Source organism: Taudactylus pleione, unplaced genomic scaffold (assembly GCF_031769625.1).
Source record: "Taudactylus pleione unplaced genomic scaffold, aTauple2 ptg000225l, whole genome shotgun sequence".
Classification (NCBI taxonomy): Eukaryota; Metazoa; Chordata; class Amphibia; order Anura; family Myobatrachidae; genus Taudactylus; species Taudactylus pleione.
The window spans coordinates 3,112,413-3,126,134 of record NW_028284627.1 but is presented as its reverse complement, the minus strand read 5'-3'; the positions used below and the strand labels follow the sequence as shown (position 1 = coordinate 3,126,134).

The window sequence follows — 13,722 nt, the reverse complement described above, 5'->3', positions numbered from 1 at the left end:
TGTGCACTGCGGACACACTCTACCGGGTTGCCGGTCAGAAAGAGTGCACCACGGTGCAATACTGTAACACGTAGGTAGGGACCACAGAGTCCAGTAACGAGGCGGGTAGTAGTACTGGAGCCAGCCAGAGATTATAATGCTGGAGATTTTGGTACGTATAACTACACTCAGGCTGTGATGGTAAAGCACTGGTGAAATGGATAGTATACTGCACACAGGCGGCGGTGGTAACACACTGGTGGAATGGAGGTATACTGCACACAGGCGAGGTGGTAACACACTGAGGAGATGAATGATATAGCTGCACACAGGCTGGGGTGGTAAAGCATTGGTGAGATGGATGATATAGCTGCACACAGGCTGAGGTGGTAAAGCACTGATGATATAGCTGCACACAGGCTGAGGTGGTTAAGCACTGATGATATAGCTGCACACAGGCTGAGGTGGTTAAGCACTGATGATATAGCTGCACACAGGCTGAGGTGGTTAAGCACTGATGATATAGCTGCACACAGGCTGAGGTGGTTAAGCACTGGTGAAATGGACGATATAGCTGCACACAGGCTGAGGTGGTAAAGCACTGGTGAGATGGACGATATAGCTGCACACAGGCTGAGGTGGTAAAGCACTGGTGAGATAAACGATATAGCTGCACACAGGAATAGATCACTGGAAGCAAGGGAACCTGGAACGAGAGACCACTAGTAACACTAGCAGCGACAATGGTTGTTCGGGCAACTACCTGATACACAGGAGCCGGATATATACCCGTGGAAGCCCACTGATTGGTCCACAGCGTCAGCTGACCGGCCAGACTGTCAGGGAAGGAAGGACAGTCAGAAAAGGAAGTGTCATGGCGGCGCCCATGACAGGTACTCCGATCCCCGCGCACCAGGCCGCCCGAGACACCAGCATCAGGGAGAATACTCAGCACCTCCCACGTCGCCGCACCAGCCGCCCGACTGCCCGGGAAGTCAGAGGAAGCCGACGGGACGGCCGATCCCCGGCTGAACTCTGACAGTACCCCCCCTTTTCAGGGTGGACACCGGACACCCACCAGGTTTACCAGGAAATCTAATATGGAAGGCTCGAACCATTTGAGGCGCGTGAACATCTGTGGCTCTGATCCATGCTCTTTCTTCCGGACCGTACCCTTTCCAGTCAATGAGATATTGGAGGTTGTTAGATTTGGTAAATCGAGAGTCCAAAATCCTCCCTACCTCGAACTCTGTACCTTGAGAAGTTTGCACTTGAGGTAACTTGGGAGCAGAAGTTTGAAAACGATTCAGCACTAGAGGACACAGCAAAGAAATATGAAAGGTATTGGATATTCTTAATTGAGGAGGGAGTTCCAACTTATACGCGACTGGGTTGATGACCTTGCGAACACGATAAGGACCAATGAAGCGCGGGGCTAGCTTCATACTGGGTACTTTCAATCGGATGTTCCTGGAGGATACCCAGACTTTATCTCCAACTCTCAGCAGTGGAACAGCGACACGTCGTCTATCCGCAAATTTTTTGTAGTTCTTAGACGACTGCTTCAGAGAAGAATGAACCCTCCTCCAAATGGTTGCGAAAGACTCCACCAATTTAGAAACTGCAGGGACCTCTACTGTAGGTAAATTTTGAAAATCTGGGACTCGAGGATGTCTCCCAAACACCGTAAAAAAAGGAGTGGCTTTGGAGGAAGTGTGATATTTGAAGTTGTGTGAAAATTCTGCCCAAGGTAATAGATCCAGCCAGTTATCTTGTTAGGAGGAAACGAAGAGTCTTATGAAAGTCTCCAGCTCTTGGTTAACTCTTTCGGTTTGCCCATTAGTTTGTGGATGGTAGGCTGAAGAAAATTTTAACTTGGTTCCACAAGTGCTACATAAGGCTTTCCAAAATTTAGCTACGAATTGAACTCCGCGGTCGAAAAATGATCTCTTTAGGAAGTCCATGCAACCTGAATATCTCCTTAACAAAGACTCTTGCCAACTGAGGAGCAGCAGGGAGACCCATCAATGGAATAAAGTGTGCCATCTTAGAAAAGCGATCCACCACTACCCATATGGTATTGTATCCTTGGGAGCATGGTAGTTCAGAGATGAAATCCATGGATATATGGGTCCAAGGAGTATTAGGAATGGAGAGGGGTCGCAGGAGACCTGCTGCCTTCTTGCGGGGAGTCTTATGCTGAGCGCATTTTACACATGAAAGAATAAATTCTCGAATATCCCCTTTCATAGTGGGCCACCAATAGGAACGCTGAAGGAACTTGTAAGTCTTGAGGATACCAGAATGGCCAGCAAACAGAGAGCTATGAGCCCAAGTTAGTAATTTTCCCCGTAGTTCTGGGGTCACAAAAATTTTCCCTGGGGGAGGAGTCAAAATTTGAGTAGAGGCGAAGACTACAGGATCTAAAATTGGTCGGGAACGTTGATGATCCTCTTCCTGAGTGCTGGACAAGAAAGACCGTGAGAGAGCGTTAGCTTTTCTGTTTAGACTGCCAGGACGAAATTGAAGTTTTAAATTAAATCTTGAAAAGAACAAGGACCAACGGGCCTGTCTAGCATTTAGACGGTGAGCCGTTTGGAGGTAGATCAAGTTTTTATGATCCGTGATCACGGTAACTGGAAAGTTGGCTCCTTCCAACAAATGCCACCATTCCATTAAAGCTAACCGCATTGCTAGTAGTTCCTGGTCACCAATTCCGTAGTTCTTTTCGGCAATGGAAAACTTACGAGAAAAATACCCACAGGGATGGCACTTTCCATCACTTGAGATTTGAGACAGTACTGCCCCCACCCCTACTGAAGAAGCATCTACCTCAACTGTGAACAGTTTGTCCAATTGGGGTTGGCACAGGATAGGTGCAGTGGAGAAAACTTCTTTTAATTTTTGGAAGGCTTGGATGGCAGTATCTGGCCAGCGAATGGGATTGGCACCCTTCTTTGTGAGATTTGTGATAGGTGACACCAGTGTGGAAAAATTTGGTATAAACCTCCAGTAATAATTTGAAAAACCCAAGAAGCGTTGAGTAGCCTTCAAGGATTTTGGTAACGGCCAGTCAGAAATGGTTTTTAACTTCTCCGGATCCATCCAGAGGGCCTTTCCAGAAATTATGTGCCCTAGGAAGGGTACCGAGGTTTGTTTGAAAAGGCACTTGGATATTTTTCCATGAAGATGATGCTTCCGGAGGCGTGACAAGACTTCGCGGACATGCTGGCGATCATCTTGCAAATTTTTGGAAAAAATTAGAATATCATCCAAATAGAGACTATAACAAAACTGTAGAGGACATCCCGGAAGATCTCGTTCACATAACCCTGAAATATCGCTGGGGCGTTGCAGAGTCCAAAGGGCATAACGAGATATTCGAAGTGGCCGTCTCTGGTGTTAAAAGCGGTCTTCCACTCATCTCCAGCTTTAATACGTATTAAATTATACGCACCCCGCAGATCGAGTTTGGTGAACAAAGAGGCCCCGCGAACTTTATCAAAAACGATTCTTTACAGTAATCTGGTTGAGGCCACGGTAGTCAATACAAGGCCGAAGCCCGCCGTCCTTCTTGCTAACAAAAAAAACCCCTGCTGGAGAAGTGGAGGGCCGGATAAACCCCTTAGCTAGATTTTCTTTTATATATGCCGCCATAGTGGCTGTTTCAGGAACTGATAATGGGTAGGTTAGACCCCGAGGAGGGTTCTTCCCTGGCAGGAGCTCAATACCACAGTCCCAGGAACGATGAGGTGGAAGTCTATCCGCAGCCTGTTCGCAAAATACATCGGCAAAATCTTGATAAGCTGCTGGTAGACCGGGAACAGAGGAACACTTGGGTTTGTCAGACGGGGGGAAGCTTATATTTCCACTGGAGGACACCGCGTTAGTGCGGACAGGGAGTACTTGGATGAGACATTCATGGAAACAACTTGGACCCCACGATAAAATCTGCATACTGGACCACTCAAACGTAGGATTGTGCTTTTGTAGCCAGGGGAGGCCTAGAACTAGTTCATAGGCTGAGTCGGGAAGAACAAAAAATTCAATTGTCTCCGGGTGCAGACATCCAATCTGGAGGAACACTGGCAGGGTTTTTGAGGAAATAGATCTCCCTAGCAAGGTCTTTCCATCTACACCAGAGAGCAGTAATCTGTTTGGTAATGGAACCAACGGAATGCCTAGGGTCTGAACCAGTGACTTAGAAATAAAACTGCCGGCAGCCCCAGAATCCACAAGGGCTTTAACCATCCTTGTCCTGGACCGGTAGGAGAGCGACACAGGCAATAAACTGTCATTTATTTGGGAGGAGTCAGAAATAACCCCCAATTGCATGCTCCCAACATCAATTAGGGTTTCGCGCTTCCCGCCAATACAGGACAATTCCTTAATATGTGCTCCGAAGCAGCACAATACAAGCACAATTTATTTTTAAAATGCCGGTTCTGTTCGGCGGTACTTAACCGGGATCTGTTAATTTGCATCGGCTCCTCGCTGCTAGAGAAGGAAGGAGAGGAATGACCTCCCAAGGATAGGCGATCCCGAGGACGATCTCCACGCCCCCTATTTCCCCACCGCTCTCTATGGCGAAGGTCAATTTTAATACAGAGGGATATAACATCCGAGAAGGTGGGAGGTAAATCCCTAGATGGGAATTCATCCTTCATCCTCTCAGATAAGCCATGTAGGAAGGCTGCCTTAAGTGCTTCCTCGTTCCATTTTAGTTCGGACGCCAGGGTTTGAAATTGTACTACATATTGCCCGACGGACCGGGTACCCCGACGGACACTAAGCAAATCTGAAGAAGCAGAGACAGATCTCCCGGGTTCATCGAGGATCCTTTTGAAAGCTGCCACGAACTCTTCATATCTAGATACGAGCGGATCTGCTCGTTCCCACAAGGGGGAGACCCAATCCAGAGCTGCCCCGGTTAGTAATGAAATTACATAGGCCACCTTAGACCGGGAGGTAGGGAAATTCTGGGGTAGGCATTCGAACTGGATCTCACACTGGTTTATGAAACCACGACATCGTTGAGGAGTACCATCGAACCTCTCGGAAGTAGCCAAATGCAAACGGGATTTTTGAGGAACGACCCCCGAAGGTAATACAGGAGAAAGCGTAGGAGCAACAGAAGGTGGAGCATGAGACATAGCTGCCAGAGTGTTCTGAATAGACAGGAGCTGACCAGATAATTCCTGTAGGTACTGGGCCACATGTTGCTGTGCCGCCTCTTGGTTATCCATGCGAGTCGTTAGTTCCTGGAGATTCCCAGTACCAGGGGAGCCTGTAGCTTCCATTGGGCCTGAACAAACTGTCACGCTGGGAGGCGGTTTTCTGGAAGCTAAGGCCTGAGGCTGCAGGAGGAAATGGAGGCGAGGGGCCTGAATGTACGACCTCCGCATCCACAGGTCTTGGTCGTTGGCTAGACCTAGTCAAAGATGCGGAATCTAACCCACGAGGTGGTGTTCGCCAGTGACCCCACCAAGCGGGATTTGGGCTTGAGCTGCACCTCGTAAGCAGGTCGCGGTCCTTTGACTAGGTGACCAAAGCCTGCGGGAAAAAAGGAGAGACGAACACTCGTGGCCCAAAGGGTCGGTGCCAGTAAGGGGCACGTAGGGACACTGACCTTGAGGTACAAGGAAGTGTGCACTGCGGAAACACTCTACCGAGTTGCCGGTCAGAAAGAGTGCACCACGGTGCAATACTGTAACACGTAGGTAGGGACCACAGAGTCCAATAACGAGGTGGGTAGAAGTACTGGAGACAGCCAGAGATTATAACGCTGGAGATTTTGGTACGTATAACTACACTCAGGCTGTGATGGTAAAGCACTGGTGAATGGATAGTATACTGCACACAGGCGGCGGTGGTAACGCACTGGTGGAATGGAGGTATACTGCACACAGGCGAGGTGGTAACACACTGAGGAGATGAATGATATAGCTGCACACAGGCTGGGGTGGTAAAGCATTGGTGAGATGAATGATATAGCTGCACACAGGCTGAGGTGGTAAAGCACTGATGATATAGCTGCACACAGGCTGAGGTGGTTAAGCACTGATATAGCTGCACACAGGCTGAGGTGGTTAAGCACTGGTGAAATGGATGATATAGCTGCACACAGGCTGAGGTGGTAAAGCACTGGTGAGATAAACAATATAGCTGCACACAGGAATAGATCACTGGAAGCAAGGGAACCTGGAACGAGAGACCACTAGTAACGCTAGCAGCGACAATGGTTGTTCAGGCAACTACCTGATACACAGGAGCCGGATATATACCCCTGGAAGCCCACTGATTGGTCCACAGCGTCCGCTGACCGGCCAGACTGTCAGGGAAGGAAGGACAGTCAGAAAAGGAAGTGTCATGGCGGCGCCCATGACAGGGACTCCGATCCCCGCGCACCAGGCCGCCCGAGACACCAGCATCAGGAGGAATACTCAGCACCTCCCACGTCGCCGCACCAGCCGCCCCGAGAAGTCAGAGTAAGCCGGCGGGACGGTAAGGGACGGCCGATCCCCGGCTGAACTCTGACACTCTATCATGTCACCAGTGTTGTGTGGGTGTGGCCAGTGCCATGTAGGTGTGACCAGTGATGTGTGTGTGTGGCCAGTGCCATGTAGGTGTGACCAGTGATGTGTGGGTATGGCCAGTGCCATGTCGGCGTGAACACCCCCTACATCATCAGCCCCAATGTCTCCCCCTAAAAGTAAGAAATCTTGGTTCACTGTGCAAAACAGCCAACTCCACTGTTTGTAGTCTAAAGGACTGGTTTATGCAGACTTACCTCAAATTATCATTTAGAATTACAACGGTTCAATATGGCCAAAATTGGACAGCAGCCATAACTTCCATCTACACACGGCATCATCCTTGAGAAGTGGAAATGAATACAGCTCCTAGTGCAGAGTTTTGCGTGATTGCGGTCGAGGCTTGGTCACAGTTGTCCAATATGTCACACTGGTAGAAGTGTGCATTATTTATTACAATTTTTCCACCGTATCAAGGACTAGAGAGAGTATTGCTTATGTACCAACATGGAGCATTTACATAGAGAAAGCGGGGCCTCAGTCATGGGGCATACAGTGCTGCCACATCATGGGAGGGTGCGTTCATTGGAATACACCCTTAAGTAATCACGTACGTATATTTATATAGGGTTATTGTGATGACAGCAGGATAATAAGAGAAACAACACCGGCCTTGGGGATTTAGATGTAGAGAATATTTTTTTCTATTTTATTCCTGAGAGACATTTGACACCAAAGGTTCCTCACATGCCGTTGCCAGGCTGTAAATACTCATAACACAGTTGGAATTAGGACAAATGAGGAAACCCCGGAAAAAGAATGGTCTCACAATCTGTCCTGTCCTCGGACTAGTCACAAGGTTGCCACGATTATACAGTGGCTTGGACAGACGTAAATTAGTCACAGGAAGTCGCATGGCTTCCCCTGTCTCACCATGTATCCGGGCGCCTTCTCAGTTCAATTCACAAACATCTTTTTGCCAATCCATCCCCATAGTGGTACACATTACTGTGACACAGATCAGGATTACTCACAAAGCGACCCAGTCAACTGCCTAGGTACTGGGGCTGTTCAATAGCCCAGAGGTGGAGTAAGTCACAAACACGAGTAAAGTTGCACTGCGTTCCGTTCACAGCATACGGAACTAGAACAGCATATGCAAACCCATTATGCAGACTACATTAGAACGCATTGTGGGTAATGATGGTCAACAGCTATAATCGTTTGTGGCTCGTCATATGTTGTAGGGAGTATGGAACAATAATAATTTTTATCGGACATCCTGCCTTTTCTTGGCTTGGACAGGATCATCCAAGCTGCTCCAACTTCAGGCATCACTGGGGCGTCTTTCTTCGCTAATTCATTTTGTAGGCGGAGTACTCCTTAAAAGTTTGGAAGTTCTTTAGCCCCCTTTTATTTCACCACCAAGGTTAATTTGTGGAGCTGTCATTTTAAAATGAGTTCCACTGTACATAAAATGGGGCAGATCAGCAAAGTGTTTTTTTTTTTTTTTAAACTAATGGTGCATACACACGGTCAGATTTTTCTTCAGATCTGAACGATAACGATTTTAAAAATCGTTCAATCGTTCGTATCTGAAGGAAAATCTGACATATCTGTCATGTTTGTCAGATGAACGATGCGCGTTCCCGCCTGTCATATAACGACATCTAACATCTGATGTGTTTGCAGTCAGATTTGGATGATTCCATTCATTTTAATGCAGTCAAAAATCGTTCATAGTTCAAATAGTTGGTAAAATCGTTCATCAAATCGTTCAGAACGTTCATCTGACATATCTGACCGTGTGTATGCACCTTTGATGTGTTACCTTACTAGCAAAGTTGTTTTTTCTTACCAACTTTTTTTTTGTGCTCTTTAGGCTTGTGTTTATATCACTGAGCTTATTTTATTGTAAACTGCTCAATGCAGAGAGCAAGACAGGGAGATTTCTTGTCCCAGAGCATGAAAAAAAAACAACACCTGTCTGTCAATGAGAAGATAAACACCTACAGATCAGAGCTAGAAAGATTAAGTATTGTATTTAGTAAAAGTTGCAGGAAGAATATTGGTTCTAGCCCAAATTTGCAGATGCCTAAGGCCTAACACACTCTAGGTCCAGGTATTTGAGGCGGCATGTGATAAGCAAAGCCCTGTTTCCCTGCACAACAGGCTTACAGGCTCCGATTATAGGATTCCCTGTTGTACTGTTTTCTAAAGACATAGCGGGAAATATAGAGCTGAAAAGATGCTGAATAACCTTTAACAGGATCACAGCATTTTAATTATCCTTCTATCAAACTTCCCATCACCCTACTAAGCTGTGGGGTAGCCAAGATAGGCTCCCCAGCAGGTGTTGGGAACCCAAGCACCAAAGATGTCTCAACTGCTACTATTTCGTGCGGAGGACCCCAGGATGGGGGTTGATAGCAGCGTTGTCTGTATCTAACGCAGAGGTTGGGTACGGAATCCCGGCGTTCAGGATGCCGACTGTCAGAATACCAGCAGAATGTGGTAAGTAACCCTAACTCTCAACCTAATCCTCCCCCTAACCCATACACTCCCCTCCCGCAGCCTAACCCTAACCCTCCGCTCTGTGCTGTATCTCTGAGCGGTAACATTCACAACGTGTGAGCGGTGAGTCTCAGATGCACGCGCAGACCTACAACATCGGCCACCTGCATGCTGCATCGAAACTGCGTCCAACTCTTAATTAGGCCCTACGCTTCTAGTTAGTCGCAGTTGCGCAGATGGGCATAGCTTAGCAGCGCCGTAGTACTGATAGGTGATGGGTGGGGGTAAATGTGTTAAAAAATAATGTTGGGGTAGAATTAACATTTCAGTCTGCCTCTGTTCCTCATTCAATTTCACCTGGTACCTTCCATGCAGGTCTAGTCATAAAATAAAAAAAGGCTTTTAAAATGGAATATGTCACGCCCATATAGTTCTTTAATATTGACCGTAACTTACAATTTATATGGGCATATATATTATTCCTTTAATTGAGGATGGGTATTAATACAGTGGCCATGACAATTAAGACTGTAGTGATAAACCCTTTTGCATTTAGTGCTGAACTGGAACACACTGCAAAGCAAGAGGGATTATCCAAGTCCTGCGAGTTCCTCTTAGTTCGGAGCTGGGGAGCGGTGCCAAATTGCTGAAATCGTCATGCCGACCTGTTTTTTTTTTATTTCTCTCTCATCCTACTTAGTAAAAGCTGCTGGCTGTATTTAGGAGTGCCCTAGCAGCATTTCAATTTATAGAGCAGTAGAGAGCAGATGACAGACCAAATAGAGACACAGATAAATATAGATGTGTGTTCATTTTGTTATGTGCTGATATATATTCACGTCACGGGGTTAGGCTGTTTACAACGCTTGTGCCTTAAAGAAACATATAGCAGACGTGTGTGTGTGGGATCAATGGTTGCTGAATGGCACAGAATGATTTGGATGACACCATAGTACAAACCTGTACTCAGCTAGCAACCTTTCATCCAGAGTATTTAGTAAAACCTTATAGATGATAATTTATTAAAGCTGTTCTACAGGTAAATTTATACAGAAGGGGCTGTTGTGTACAGCAACTAATCAGATGTTTGCTTGGACTGAGCATAAGTATCCTTCTTAGCTGGCAACAGCATCTGCCATCGTCTGGGCCCACAGATCATATATAGTAAGCCAGGACCTGCTTTCTGTCCACCCACCTGCCCCTCCTCTGCTTCATCATATCTCCAGATACTCCACTGCTCCGGCCTGGTTCAGTAATGCACGCCAACAACCATCACTAAATTGATGCTGCAACTTTAGCTTTGTCCGCTGGACCCTCTTTCCTCCATGCTGACCTAGATCCTAAATCTTGTGGAGTGCCCAACGTACCATTGTATCTACTTTCCTCTCCTTCGGATCCTCTCTTCCACCATGCCAATCTCCAGCTCTCTCCTTTGGCCACAGTTCTGGCCAGCTGTCTAATGGACACTGGATAACCAGTGCTTGTTCCTGACTCCAGGCAATGGTCTTCTCTGCTCCAGCACAGCTCAATGCTGCTCTTTATAGAGAAGGCCGTGCATTCGCCTAGCCTTACTGGTGCTCTGCCATCCATGTCTGACTGGTCTCTTTCTCCCTCTACACTAGGCACTCCATTGCTGCAGACCTTCTCCCCCATCGCACAAAAGCGGTCCTTGGGACCTGCTGCTCACTTGTGTCCTGGCCTGTAGCACAACTTTCAACGACAGAGTGTATTTTTCTAGGTATGTATCTGCCAACCTGATGGCCTCCTTTCCTGATGACCTGACTCTACTTCTTATTGACTGGACCACCATCAGTAGTCCAGAATCTTCCCCTGCCCCCACTAGCTCACTCACCTCCAGTTGACCAGTCAGGTGCCTCCACACCAACTCCCTTTCTACTTCTCTGCTGGACCTGCATGCTCTCCCAGTGCCCTCCTCTGTACACTAGACTTTGCCACCCACTTACCTCCAAAGTGGAGCCTAACTGCAACAACATCTCCTCTCACTCCAGGCCTACTGACATGTCTCAGAGGTTTATGTCCATGCTTACCTATCCTCCTCTCCATGATCCATTTGCCCCCTAGACCCTATCATTTCTCACTTCCTTTGGTGCCTCCCTCATGCCTGCTTCCGCAATGCCCACCTGGTCAACTTATCTGTGAAAATTTCCCTTTGTCCATCAAACATGCCCTGGTCTCCCCCTTTCTTAAAAAACCCTCCCTTGACCCCCACCCCCTCTCTAATTAGTACCCATTTCTTTCTCCTCTTTTTGCCTCCAAGCTCCTCGAGTGGTTGATGAACTATCGGCTCATCTCCTTCCTCCCCACTCTCTCCCTCCTAGATGCACTCCAATCTGGATTTCCGTCTCTCCATTTCACAGAAACCGCTCTCACCAATGACCTCCTCACATCCAAATACAAAGGTAAGGCTGGGTACACAGTAGACGATATGTCGTCCCATCCGCTGGATCAGACAGACATATCGGGCACATGGTCTAGTGTGCACCCACTATGTTGCTGACGATGTGCGCTCCCGTGGGTCGTCAGTGACATCCTCTGTCGGCTCTACATGCCGGGCTGAGGCGAGAGCGAGGGCCATGCTGCCGAATGCAGCATTGCACCCGCTGTCGCTGCCCACTCCCCCACCGGGTCCTGTTGCTGCCGATGTCGGGCTGGGCACACATCATCTAGTGTGTACCCAGCTTAAGTTATCTATTCTAGTTCCCCTCTGCCAGATGGCCGTATTTGATACGGTTGACAAGCCCCTTCTCCATATCATCCACTCCATTGGCCTCTTTGGATTTACCTCTTACTTGTCCCAACTGCTCCTTCTCTGTCTCCACTCTCTCCTGCCCCATCTTCCTCTACGTTATCAACAATTCCCTCTACTGTTTCCAAAGTCTGCTTACTGGGTTTCATCCTGGACTCTGCCCTGTTGACCCCCCATATTCAGTTCCTCTCCTAATCCTGCCACTAAAACTCTCACCCACGTCCTTATCTCTCCCCAGGTTACTGTAATCTGCTCCTCACTGCCCTACTGATCGCCGGACTCACCCCTCTTCGGTGTATCCTTTACTCAGCTGCCACAAATTCCTTTATCGTCACTACCGCTGCTGCCCCCCTCTGCCAGGCACTCCACTGACTCCCTATGCCTCACAGCATCAAATTCCAACTCCTCTCACTCACCTACAAAACCCTTAAGGGGCCTACACACTTAGCAATATTTTACACGATTTGCCCGATTCCGACGCATCGTGACGACAAATAGTGTAAAATATGCCCAAATCGTGTGTGTCCACTCACGATCACGATATCAATGCTCGTCCCCGCAGGTCATACATCGCTTCTTCAGATCTGCCGTGCTGTAGGGCAGATCTGACAATCTCAGTCACAATGCACTGGAAAAAGTGAAGGATGCACGATAGATCGTTTGTCACATTGGACACTTTTTACACCAAATCGTGTGCAGGACTGCCGGGGAAGAGGTCAAGGGAAATCGTACATGATGTTGGATCGTGAGCACAACGCCAAGTGTTTCGGCACCTTCAAGCTCTCTTGTCCTCCCAATTTCTCCACTCACACTCCCTCCTTCCCACTTTACTCTGCAATACAACCTATTAATCCACTAGGAACCAGTGATATGTCCCAGTTCCTGGTGAAATGATCGGTTGAATTCTAATATACCCTATGTAGACAAGCGAAATGGTGTACTCCTGCAGAAGACATGTGTTCATGAAGGTATATAATGAGAAGTATAGAGATGTTCTCGATAACTCTGTGCTCCCTACATTGTGGCAGTTCTACAGAAACAACAAATGTTTTTATCAGGACGACAATGCCACCTGTCATGTTTCCAGGGAGACACTGCACTGGTATACAGAAAATTTGGTAACCCGGATGGACTGGCCAGCTCAGAGTCCAGATCTGAACCCCATTGAGAACCTCTGGGACAAATTGGAGCGATGGGTGCGTTCTAAGCCGACTCGACCTCCTTCATTGTCACAGTTGGTCACTGTACTTAAGGTGGAATGGCAAAACATACCGCCTGCTGCTGTCCAGGAACTTGTGGATGGTTTACTAAGAAGGGTGTCTGCAGTACTCACTGCACATGGTGGACCTACAAAGTACGGACGTCAATAACATCTCGTTGATCTATTTGCTGTCAGTGTCCAGTTACCTTTGTCTATATAGTGGATGTTTTGCCTCTAACCATGACTCTTCTGTATGGCTGCCTCCACTGAGTACAGGAAAACTAATCAATTTATATCTGTGTATCACTGGCAGAAGAAAAGTATAGCACCGCAGTCATTATCGAGGCACCAATACAGCCAGGGGAGCGATGACAGTCTACGACAGCAGATAAAAAAAATTGGACCTACTTTATATTTTGATTACGATTAGTAGGTAACACATTTATTTGAAACTTTAGCTGTGTTTTGTCAAAATATATTCAGTTTCCTTTTGCTTTTATCCTATGCATCTGCTATTTGTGCACATTAATTCTGAAGGCACATTAACAGCAAAAAAAACCCTCTCATACATATGGGAAGTAGCTTGGACATAAATCTATTGGGATTGTAAGGTCAGGGGCCCAACAAGCCTCACGTTATTCCTTATCAGTAAAAAGATATATGTGAAAAATAGATGGCTGTATATCACTGCTTAAGGTGCTTGTACAAGTGGGGAAATCCAGGATGGC

The 13,722-nt window shown here is 47.3% G+C and overlaps 1 protein-coding gene across 3 annotated transcripts in view; it reads right to left on the bottom strand.

Moving 5' to 3' along the window:
• The window catches only part of FERRY3 (FERRY endosomal RAB5 effector complex subunit 3), a 70,490-nt gene that overhangs the window by 30,723 nt on the left and 26,045 nt on the right, over positions 1-13,722 (bottom strand). The window lies entirely within an intron of this gene.